This window comes from Cicer arietinum, chromosome 7 (assembly GCF_000331145.2).
Source record: "Cicer arietinum cultivar CDC Frontier isolate Library 1 chromosome 7, Cicar.CDCFrontier_v2.0, whole genome shotgun sequence".
NCBI classification, from domain to species: Eukaryota; Viridiplantae; Streptophyta; class Magnoliopsida; order Fabales; family Fabaceae; genus Cicer; species Cicer arietinum.
In genome coordinates, this window is record NC_021166.2 from 32,209,408 (window position 1) to 32,220,582 (window position 11,175).

At 26.1% G+C, this 11,175-nt stretch overlaps 1 pseudogene; it reads right to left on the minus strand.

Moving 5' to 3' along the window:
* Positions 1-216: 216 nt before the first annotated feature.
* LOC101500699 (peroxidase P7-like) lies at positions 217-4,844 on the minus strand (annotated as a pseudogene).
* Positions 4,845-11,175: the final 6,331 nt, after the last annotated feature.

An 11,175-nucleotide genomic window follows, 5' to 3' on the forward strand; every position in this document is an offset into this window, starting at 1 on the left:
ATCCTAAGGCATTTCTTTATTTATTTCTCTGTTTTAGTTTAATAACTTTTTTTTAAAAAAAATATACCCTCGCTTTGAAGAACGGGGTGTTACATTCTTGTACCATTGTTAACTACATAAACATTAGCATTTATAAAACAATTTCTTCAAAATGACACATCTACACCCTTTTTCTTTACTTTACAATGAAATAAAGAAAACAATGCAAGATTTGAATCCAACATTAATTAATTTGTTTCATTCATTAATTTAAGTAATACAAACATATATACAACTTTCATGTATTTGTGAAAATACAAACATTAAAATTATCAAAATAAAAAAGCAACAACAATACTACAATTGCCAATGTGTCGAAGATCTAGTCAAGTTTTATGACTTCGACCTACAAGTAATCAATCTCTAAAAAACCTTGAACACAAGACTCATTCAATTGCTACCTTGAACTCATGATTAATTCACAAGCCTACAATTTGTTCTAATCTCCCCATTGGTCCCTGTGAGAGGACTAATTTTACTCAGTTTCACCATAGCAACAGCAAAGTCACTAAAAAATTTAGCACCATTGATACTATAAGTCCTAACCAAATTATCTTGAGAGCCATTATTGAAAAGAACTTGATCAGAATGGAAAAGACCTTTGCTTGCAATAAGATCTTTATAGTAATTGTTGTCAAAAGTTGTTGGAGTGAGAGTATCAAGAGGTGCTAAATTGGTGTCACCACCAGAAACAGGACAATTGGATTTTCTTAAGGTAGCAAAGCTTGTATTGACATTCTCCTTGGCCTATTGTGTGTGCACCAGAAAGGACTGTGAGATCATTTATAGTTAGACCTTCGTTTGAAAACACGGTAGTGAGTGTTGATAAATCAGAAGATGAAGGGTTTTGGCTGTTAGGTGCACTTTGGCTTGCTGTTTTTTGTTTGTTTTGTATTGCATCTCTTCTTCCAAGTGGTACTATCCATGAGGGTCCTCCAAGCTATAAATTAAATAATTCAAACATTGTGATGAATTATTGAAATTCAGAAAGTTACCATGAATTGAAACTAAACAAGTAGAGAACATAGTAAGACAATAGTTTGTATATATTGGTACTTGTATAGTTATTTATTTGTTATTTTTTATAGATATTGTCTGTGAAATATTAACCAAGTATTAAAAGTTTGAACCTAAACTTTTAATTTATGAGCAGTGCTATGAGGCACGATATACAAATCGCATCAATTGCACAATCCCTTGCTCACTTTGCTTTGCTTATGAGTTTTTGTTATGTCTTTTTTTAGAATAAATAAAGTGCTAAATCTTTTTCTCCTTATAAAATATTCCCTATTTAAGTTTAGTCTTTGTTTAGTGCTATTTTTTTTTTTTTTTTGAATAATTTCATCTGGTTGTTTTATGTGATAAAGTTTTGTGCAAGATAATTTTCTATGGAGGACCCCACACAAGAGAAATAGTTAAAAATAGAAAGTGGGGCAAGGGTTGAAGAATTCGGATCCGCTTCTAAAACAACATCCTATTGAGAATGAACAAGTAGGATATTTTATTTTTATATTCCCTCTTTTTTTAAATTCACCATTATACTATATATTGAATTTTTTATATTCAGAGGTCGCATCCCACCTGAAGGATAATTTTATTTTATTTATAGAATGAGGTTGCATTCTTTTATTTATTTATTTTTATAATAAATAAATAATTATTAATTTAATAAATAAAAAATAACAAAAATAATTAAAAAAAAACAAATTTATTAACTTTGATGTAAAATTTAAATAAATTAATTTAATAGAAAAAAAAATATTATTAATGGAGTTGAGTAAATGTGTCAAAATAAATAACGGCATTAACTTTAATATATTTTTTTCTATTAAATTTATTTTGTTTGATTTTATTAATACAATTTTATTTTTTTATTTTCTTTTTAATTTATTAAATTAATAATTGTTCATTTATTATTAATAATAATAATAATAATAATAATAATAATAATAATAATAATAATAATAATAATAACAAAAACAGCAACAACAACGGATGCGACCTAGAGAAAAAATTTCGTCGCAGGACAATGCAACTTCCTGAAAATAAAAGAATTTAAATATTTTAATATATAAATTTCAATTTAAAGTATAACGGAGAGTTTTAAAATAAAACATAAAAAGATGAACTAATTTTTTGGCAAAAATTAAACATTTTAATTTAGCCTATTTCCTTTTTCAAAAACGGAAGTTAATTTTTAATTTTTTGCTTGGTTTTGTATCTTCTTCTTCCATACCAATTATTATTCTAACAAAAGGAAAGAAAGAAATAATATAAATAGGTTACTCACCAAAAAAACTCCATCTCTTGCAGCAAGTGCTAGAATATCTGCACAAGAGACAGTGGCTTTGCAAGCAGCTTCAACACTGGTTTTAATGGTATCAATCACTTCGAAACCCCTAGCTGAATTTTTATTGGGTGCGACATTTTTCTCACCAACAAATGTCGCAGTGTCATCCAATAAAATTGATCCATCGCATCCCTATAAAATAATCAAATAAGTCAAACTTGCATGTTAATCCAAAAATATTTAAAATAAAGCCCGTGACTTTTGTTTCTTGGTTTATAAAGAGTGGAGAGTTTGAGTCTATTGTACGGACTTTTGGGCTATGGGCCTCCAAAATTAAGATCACAAGGGGTGGGAATAGGCCAGGTCAGGCCAGGCTTTGAAAGGCCTGAGCCTGGCCTACAATGAATTTTTGAGGCCTGAATCTGGCCTACGGCCTATGATAGGCTTCTTTTTCCGGCCTGAGTCTAGCCTACGGCATATCATGGTCTGGCCTGTAAGCCTATTAAAAGCCTTATTCACATTAAAAATAATTTTTCTAACAAAATAATTTTAAAAAAAATATGAAACAAACACCCTTTAAACCCTAAAAAATGATTTTTGATTTAAAAGAATAAATTTTGTATTAAAACAAACGCACCCATTATTATCTCTCAAACAAATGGTCTCAAACAAACTCAGATTATTACCTCTCAAACAAATCCTCTCGTGCAACATCATATATATATATATAAAGGTAATAAATAAACAATTATCTGTAGCTACATGATGCTCTACACATATCGATTTATATGATTCTCCATATACCAATACTAATGTGTATATGTATATATATATTAAATAAAAAAATGATTTTTCTAACAAAATAATTTTTTAAAAATATGAAACAAATACCTTTTAAACCCTAAAAAATAGTTTTTGGTTTAAAAGAATAAATTTTTTATTGAAACAAACGCACCTATTATTATCTCTCAAACAACTCAGAATATTACCTCTAAACAAATTCTCTCAAACAACTCAGAATATTACCTCTCAAACAAACTCATATTCAGTAATAATAAACAATTAGGGTTTCTAAATTTATATTCTAATAATATATATAAAGATAACAAATAAATAGTATTGGTTTTTATAAAATATAAAGTAACAAATAAATAATATCGGTTTTTATAAAAAAATATGTTGTTTTCATACATGTTTGTTGGAGTGAGTGCAATGGAAATTAGAAGAAGAAAAAATAGAGAATGGAATACATATAAAATATATATAGGTCGGCCTGTCAGACCTAATAGGCTTTTTTACAAGCCTGAGTCTGACCTATTTACATAAATAGGCTTTAAAAACAGCCTGAGCCTGACCTTTTTATTAAACAGGCCAGGCCAGGCCAGACCATAAGTAGGCCAGGCCATAGGCCCCTGTCGGACGGCCTAGCCTATTCCCATCCCTAATCACAAATTGGCCTACAATGTTCACACACTCCAATTGGTATATGCAATTATCCAACATGTTTTCATTTTGGTACACAATAATTCATGTTATTCATAGGAATGTGGGATTGAGAATGCAACACATTTACATGTTTGTTTTAAGTTTTGAAAAATGTTTTTTGGTATTTTTTTATTCTTAATAGTATCATTTATGTACACGTGATTTTCATAATTGTTATTCACATGGTAAATGGTTGGAATCTAACATTCTCATAAATCTCAACTCTATAACTTTTCACTATCATTTCTATTTATTCCTCAAACAACAAGAGTTAAAACAAAATAAAAAATTTAAATATTTCTAGAAAATTTAAATCTTTACCAAACACCGAGTAAAAATGCTATTCCTAGAAATAATCTTCCAAAGAATGTCACCTCCAACCTTAAAAAAATAAAAAATAAATAAAATCTCTAAAGTCTAGCTTGTGACTTTTATTTTTGTAAAAGAAAAAAACCTACTTTCAGTGATATCTTAAAATAATAATATAACATAATAATAAAATATCAATGAATTAATGTATTTATAAAATAAAAAATGACAATGCATATTAATTAAATAAAACTATTTATATAACAAGTGATCTTTAAAAATGATAATAATATTCATTTCTTTTGAAAATATATATAAATAATGAAAAGAAATTTCAAATCTTCTAAAACTCAATCCACCTAAACTATTTTAATTACAAATAGAATATTATAATTTTATCATACCTTTGAACATTATCTTAAAAGTGGATCCACTTACATTTACAAAGCAATCATGGAAGAATAAGCGAAGTATAGAAGCACCCATCCGAGCTTCTGTTTTGATAGCATTAGTCATTGTATTACGCACAATGGTTTGGAGGCTAGGACAAGTTTTGCGATAGAAGTTATTAATAAGTTGTGCATTGTTAGAACTAGCTAAGAGAGACATAATAAATAGTGTATTAACAAATAATTTAATAAAGGTGGCCATATAATTAAATCTATAAATATCTTGCTTTAAGCTATATCCAATGGAGATAAGCCAAGGGAGTGTGAGGATTAATTGTGAAGAAACATATGAAAGATCAAGCAATATATATAGAGGAAATGTGAGGATATGCTTGCATACGTGGAGATTGACTAGAGTCAGAGAAAGAAGATATGAAAATAATAATGTCACAATTTTCAAATTTGTCTGCACAATACGTGCTTTAATTTTTGGGAGCAACTGGTGGAGAAATTTTGTGAGATAAGATGAATATGATTGTACCCAAGAGCAGAGTTGACTTAACCAGTAATAAAACAAAGGAAAAAGCTGCAAATAATGGAATTTTATGAAACATTAATTGGAAAATGATTGACGGATAATCAGAATAAGTATTAAGAAATATGATATACACAAATATCATTTTTATTACTCAAAATAGGAAAAAGTGTCGACATGTAAAAGTAGGAAAAAAGTATTTCATGGTATACGATATTTTATTGATTTAAATTCACTATATATACTTAATATTGGTTCAATATTGATAATTGTTTTACGTGCCTTTAGTAATTTCTAAGTGTTTAAAAAGTTATCATTTGATGTATCAATATTAAATATTTATTTTTTATTTATCATGAATAAATATTTTTCACGTGTTTTTGTATGTAAAAATAAAAAATATTTATCTTGTTATTTTTTAATATCTATTAAGATTAAATATTTATTCTGTATTTTTTATTATTATCAGTAGAAAATATATGTCATGTATTTTTATATATATATATATATATATATATATATATATATATATTTGTTTCTTGTTTTTTATACATCATTTATAAATATTTATCTCATGTTTTTTATTTATTAATGAGAAATACTTATCTCGTATTTTTAAGTATCAATAATAAATAGGCTTAATTGTAGTTTTGGTCTCTCTATTTTAGCTAAATCGCAAAAGTAGTCCTTCTATTTTGTTTCTTTTCAGTTTTGGTCCTCCAAACAAAATTTTGGTCCAAAATTTTAAAAAGTTTTATGTTTTTTGCGTTTATTTAAGTCACATTGTGCCTCAAGATCTCGTGGTGCAACAATTATACTTGAAATCTATGATCATAAATGGTGTGGTGCGGCTTAAAAAAATGAAACTTCATCAAGTTTCGAACAAAAATTGTTTGGGGACCAAAATTGGAGAGAAACAAAATGGGAGACTACTTTTGCGATTCAGCTAAAATAAGAGGACCAAAACTGCAATTAAGCTTAATAAATATTTGTTATGTGATTTTTATATTTAGTATTAACAAATATTTATCCATTGTTTTTTTATGCATCAATCATAAATACGTATCTTTTGTTATTTTAATATTTTTTTTATTTTTTTTTTATGTATCAGTAACAAATATTTGTCTCGTGATATTTTATATTTATTTATCATTAAAAATTATTGTTTCTTATTTTTTTATGCATTAGTTATGAATATAATTAACCTTCATATTTTTAATATTTTCTAATGACAAATATTGTTCCGTGGTTTTTTAATATTCGACCAATGGTTGAAACTTTCACCGATTAAAATTGTTGAATAATTTTAAACTTTTAATTAATTATTTTCTAAAATATATTCATGAGACTCATAACAAATGAGATATACCTTTCTCTGTTAACTAAATCACTACAAAAATAAAGACGATTTGACAATTAACAATTGATTAGTGGCGCATTTTCCCGAGTATTTATTTCATCATGTTTTATTTTAATATAAATACTTTATAGTGAAGGTTAGAGGGAGTATATAATTGGAGAAAGAATAATTAGATATAATAACAAATAATGGAAATAGAGCAAAAATATATAATAATAATAATACTAATAATAATAATAATAATAATATAATAATAATAATAATAATAATAATAATTATTATTATTATAATAAATAATGGTAATAATTCTTAAGAGAGTAAAAACAGAAAATATGTGTGACAAATAAAGTGATTGATTGACCTTAAATAATTTTGAGTGGTAAATAAATATCAGTAGTATAAAAAGTTGTGTAAAAATAAAGATGGAAACATCACTACTAGAAAAACAGGATTTAGCGTCGGCCAAAACCGACGCTAAAAGAGCAAAAGCCGACGCTAACGTTCATTTAGCGTCGGATTAGCGTCGGAGTCGGGCCTAGGCTAAAATGGTCGAAGCTAATTATTAGCGGCGGACAAATACCACCCGACGCTATCATAGCGTCGGCTTGGCCGACGCTACGCCGACGCTATTGATAATTTGAAACAGTCGACGCTAAAAATACCATTTGCCACGTCTGCTGGGCGGAAAATAGTTGCGTCGGATGCCCAACGCTAAAGTCAACCAACAGTAGTCAACAAAATTGGTTGCGTCGGACAAGCCGACACTAAAGTCAAATTTAAAGTCAATTTAATTTATACAGTAGCGTCGGTTGGGCCGATGCTAATTTCAAAATTTTTTAATGTATTATTTTTAATTTTATAGCCCCTGCTTTGCTGAATTTCATTTTTTTTTTATAATATAATTGATTGCTAATAAACATTAAAAGTCATTCATTGACATTATAACAAACACACAGAGTATTAAATTAGATATCAAAATATCATGTGTTCTGAAACTACAAAATAATAAATAGTATCGAATAACAACTTTAAAAAAGTTACCTAATACATAATTGTCAACCACTACAAAAAGTAGCTCGTGAATTAGCTCATGAATTAAATTGTCATTTTTAGCTTTCATTTTTAAAAATAAATATGAGACTAGAAAATTTCATTTTAAAATATGAGAAGTATAAAAAGTATTGGAAAATTTGAATGAGTCCAATTGTAATTTTTAGTCTTCATATTTTTGCAGTGATTAAAAATGAAAAGGAAAATATTGATTTTTTTTATTAGTGTTCTAATTTCTTATATGATTCTATTATATCTTATTATTATGTCATTTCATTATATTAGTTCTTAAAATAACTTCACAATTATTAATATATATGATGCATCATTATTTAACGCGTGTAAATTGTTTTATATTAAGTAATTATCAAATTGGTTTTTTTTTAAATGACATAATTAATAATTTGTTAGCTACATGTCATAACAACAATCGAAAAAAGGCTACCCGTGATGTGCATTTTCATTCTTTCGTGAAGCGGATTGCTAGAGGGTAGTTCCATATTATTACATTTCGTTAAGAACAACAACTAGAACTATTAAATAAATCTCAAACCTTTAATCCATAAATTATGATCTCTATTGAGAGAATTTTTATGTTCCCAATAGTTCATTATGTCATTATTTATTTTGGACTCGGGTTAAGATAATGTTTTGATATAATTAGTGTATAAAAACTTTAAAGTTCGACGAATGATTTCTTTTTTCATCTTTCTATGTTCTTAAAAAAATTTAAATTATATCTTTGAATTGATCAATCGTCGAAGATTAGTGGCGGAGCTTGACGAAAAAGTTTGGGGTGACCGACATAAAAGAGTTGAGCTGCTATTATAGTTGAATTCTAAAACAAAAAATTGCATTCTAAATTTAAAGAGTTGCATTTTAAAACAGACAATCATTATTTATGTTTCTTTATTCTAAGCAAACTCAAACTTTTAGTGTTTGCTAAAAAACTCCGTATATCTTGTTCAATAAATCAACTAATTTAGGAAACATAAAATATTTTTCAGTGAAAATTAAATGAAAACAAAAATCAAATACCTTATATGCAATAAAAATCAGCACATGAAATTCAAACAAAAATTAGCACATGAAATCAGAATTAACATCTAAATTGAACATCAACACTAACTCCAAACAAAAATCAGCACATGAAATTCAAGAAATTAGCAAAATCAGCACTAACATCTAAATTAAAATCTTATCATCTTGATGATGAATGAAATTGAAATCCAAAATTGAAATTCAATCTCCAAACAAAACTCTAAACAAAGATTCACACTCCATAAAATAATTACGGCTAGTATAATGAGTCCCAAACTTTTTGTCGAGCTGAACACTTGGACACATAAAACTTAAAATTAGTCTTTAATATATTAGATATGTAAATGTTGTATTTATCAACTAGACACACATATCAAGCAATTGTTCACTCCATTTCCACTAGTTTATGAGTTTATACGGTTTATTTGAAAAAAATTATAGAAAGTTGGGAGGGCCCAAGACTCTTTTAGCCTTTAAAAATCAAACACCTTATATGCAGTAAAAAAACTCAAATACCTTATATGCAACAAAAAATCAAACACCTTATATGCAACAACAACAAAAAACTCCAAACAAAAATCAACACTAACATCTAAATTGAAATCCTGATGATGAACGAAATTTTGATGATGAATGAAATTGAAATCCAGACTCCAAACAAAACTCCAAACATCAATTTTGATGATAAAAGAAAATACAAAATTGAAATCTGAACCATTTTTGACGAACGACAAAGGTGAAGAGGCGAGGCAGAGGTGCAACATGGAGCGAGTTCGCGTTTCTGTTTTCGAAAGAGAGAGGAAGTGGAGATTTAGGTTTAGGTATGATTGTAATTTTTTAATTTTAATAAGAATATATGAGTCATTTTACCTTAAAAAAATTATGTTTTTTTTTTTTTTTGTGGTCGCGACCACTCCCTGTTTCTACCATGATCCACCAATGCCGAAGATATTAGGAGTGATACAAGAAGCTACTATTTTGAGGACCTATTGAGATAATTTTTTTGCCTCCAATAATTCATTACGTCATTATTTATTTTGAACTCGAGTCAAGGGAATCATGTATTTTTTCTAATTAGCTGATAATGTTTTGATATAATTAGTGTAGAAAAAACTTTAAATTTTTAAAATAATAATTTTTGAAAAATAATTTTGTTTTGGAAAAAAAATCATGAGAAATATTTATTTTTTTCAATATGAAAAATTGTTTTTATTTAAAAAAATATTGTTTAGGAGTCATGTGGATCAACTTTGGTTTTAGGAATTTTTTGTATTGATGGATCTTTAGCACGAGAAGATTTTGGGCTCAAGCATTTGGGTTGCGGGTAAATTTTGACGGATGACTTATTTTCTCATCCTTCTATATTCTTAAAAAACTTTTAAATTATATTTTTGGATTAATCAATTGCTGATGATAATGGGATGAGATAAGAAACTACTAAGGACTTATATAAATTGACTTCACATGTTTTAAAATCTTCAGATGTGAATATTGGATATACGAATCATATCTCTTATATATTTTTGATTTAATTGCAGTTTTAGTTAATTTATTTTTATTGATTTATGAAGTTGGTCCTTCTATTTTAAAAATCGACAACTTTGGTCCATCACTCTGATTTTTTAAATAAAAAATGATGACGTGAGATATTTTAGATAATGTGACATATGATACGACGATGTAGAATGATTAACACTCTTGAAATTGAAATAAAATGCCGTAAAAATTTAGCTTTCAACTTTGGAAATTTTTCATATTTTTAATTTAACTAATGACATATGAAGAATTAATGCATCTAGATGATTTTATATCATAAAATTGTATGTTATGTCACTAAAAATATGTCAAATCATCATTTTTTTAGTTCAAAAATCTAAGGGAGGGACCAAAACTGTCGACTTTTAAAATAGGAGGTCCAATTCTGTAAATTGGTAATAATAAATGGATCAAAACTGCAATTAAATCTTTATTTTTAACACCATCTTTTTTATTTCATTTGGGATTTTTAATTTACATTTGATTTTAAATGTTTATACGTGTTAAATATGAAGATGATATAATTTTGTTTTTATTGCATATATATATAATTTGCAACTTTTATTTGTTCAACTTTTATTTATCTATAAGTCAAAAAAAAAAGTTTCATTGATTAGTGTATAATTATATATATGCAAGACAATGTGTACATAAATTATTAATCCTGTGTGAATAGATTAATCTCATTAATAGAGAACAAAATTATTCTTTTAAGAGATCATTACCACTCCATCTAAATAGTTTTGAATATTAGGAAAGTTAATTTTTTGGTTCTTTGCTCAAATACTAGATAGTGTTCATTTAATAATAATAATAATAATAATAATAATAATAATAATAATAATAATAATAATAATAAAATAATAAATAATAAATAATAAATAATAAATAATAAATAATAAATAATAAATAATAAATAATAAATAATAAATAATAAATAATAAATAATAAATAATAAATAATAAATAATAAATAATAAATAATAAATAATAAATAATAAATAATAAATTAATAAATATAAATAATAAATAATAAATAATAAATAATAAATAATAAATAATAAATAATAAATAAAAAATAATAAATAATAAATAATAAATAATAAATAATAAATAATAAATAATAAATAATAAATAATAAA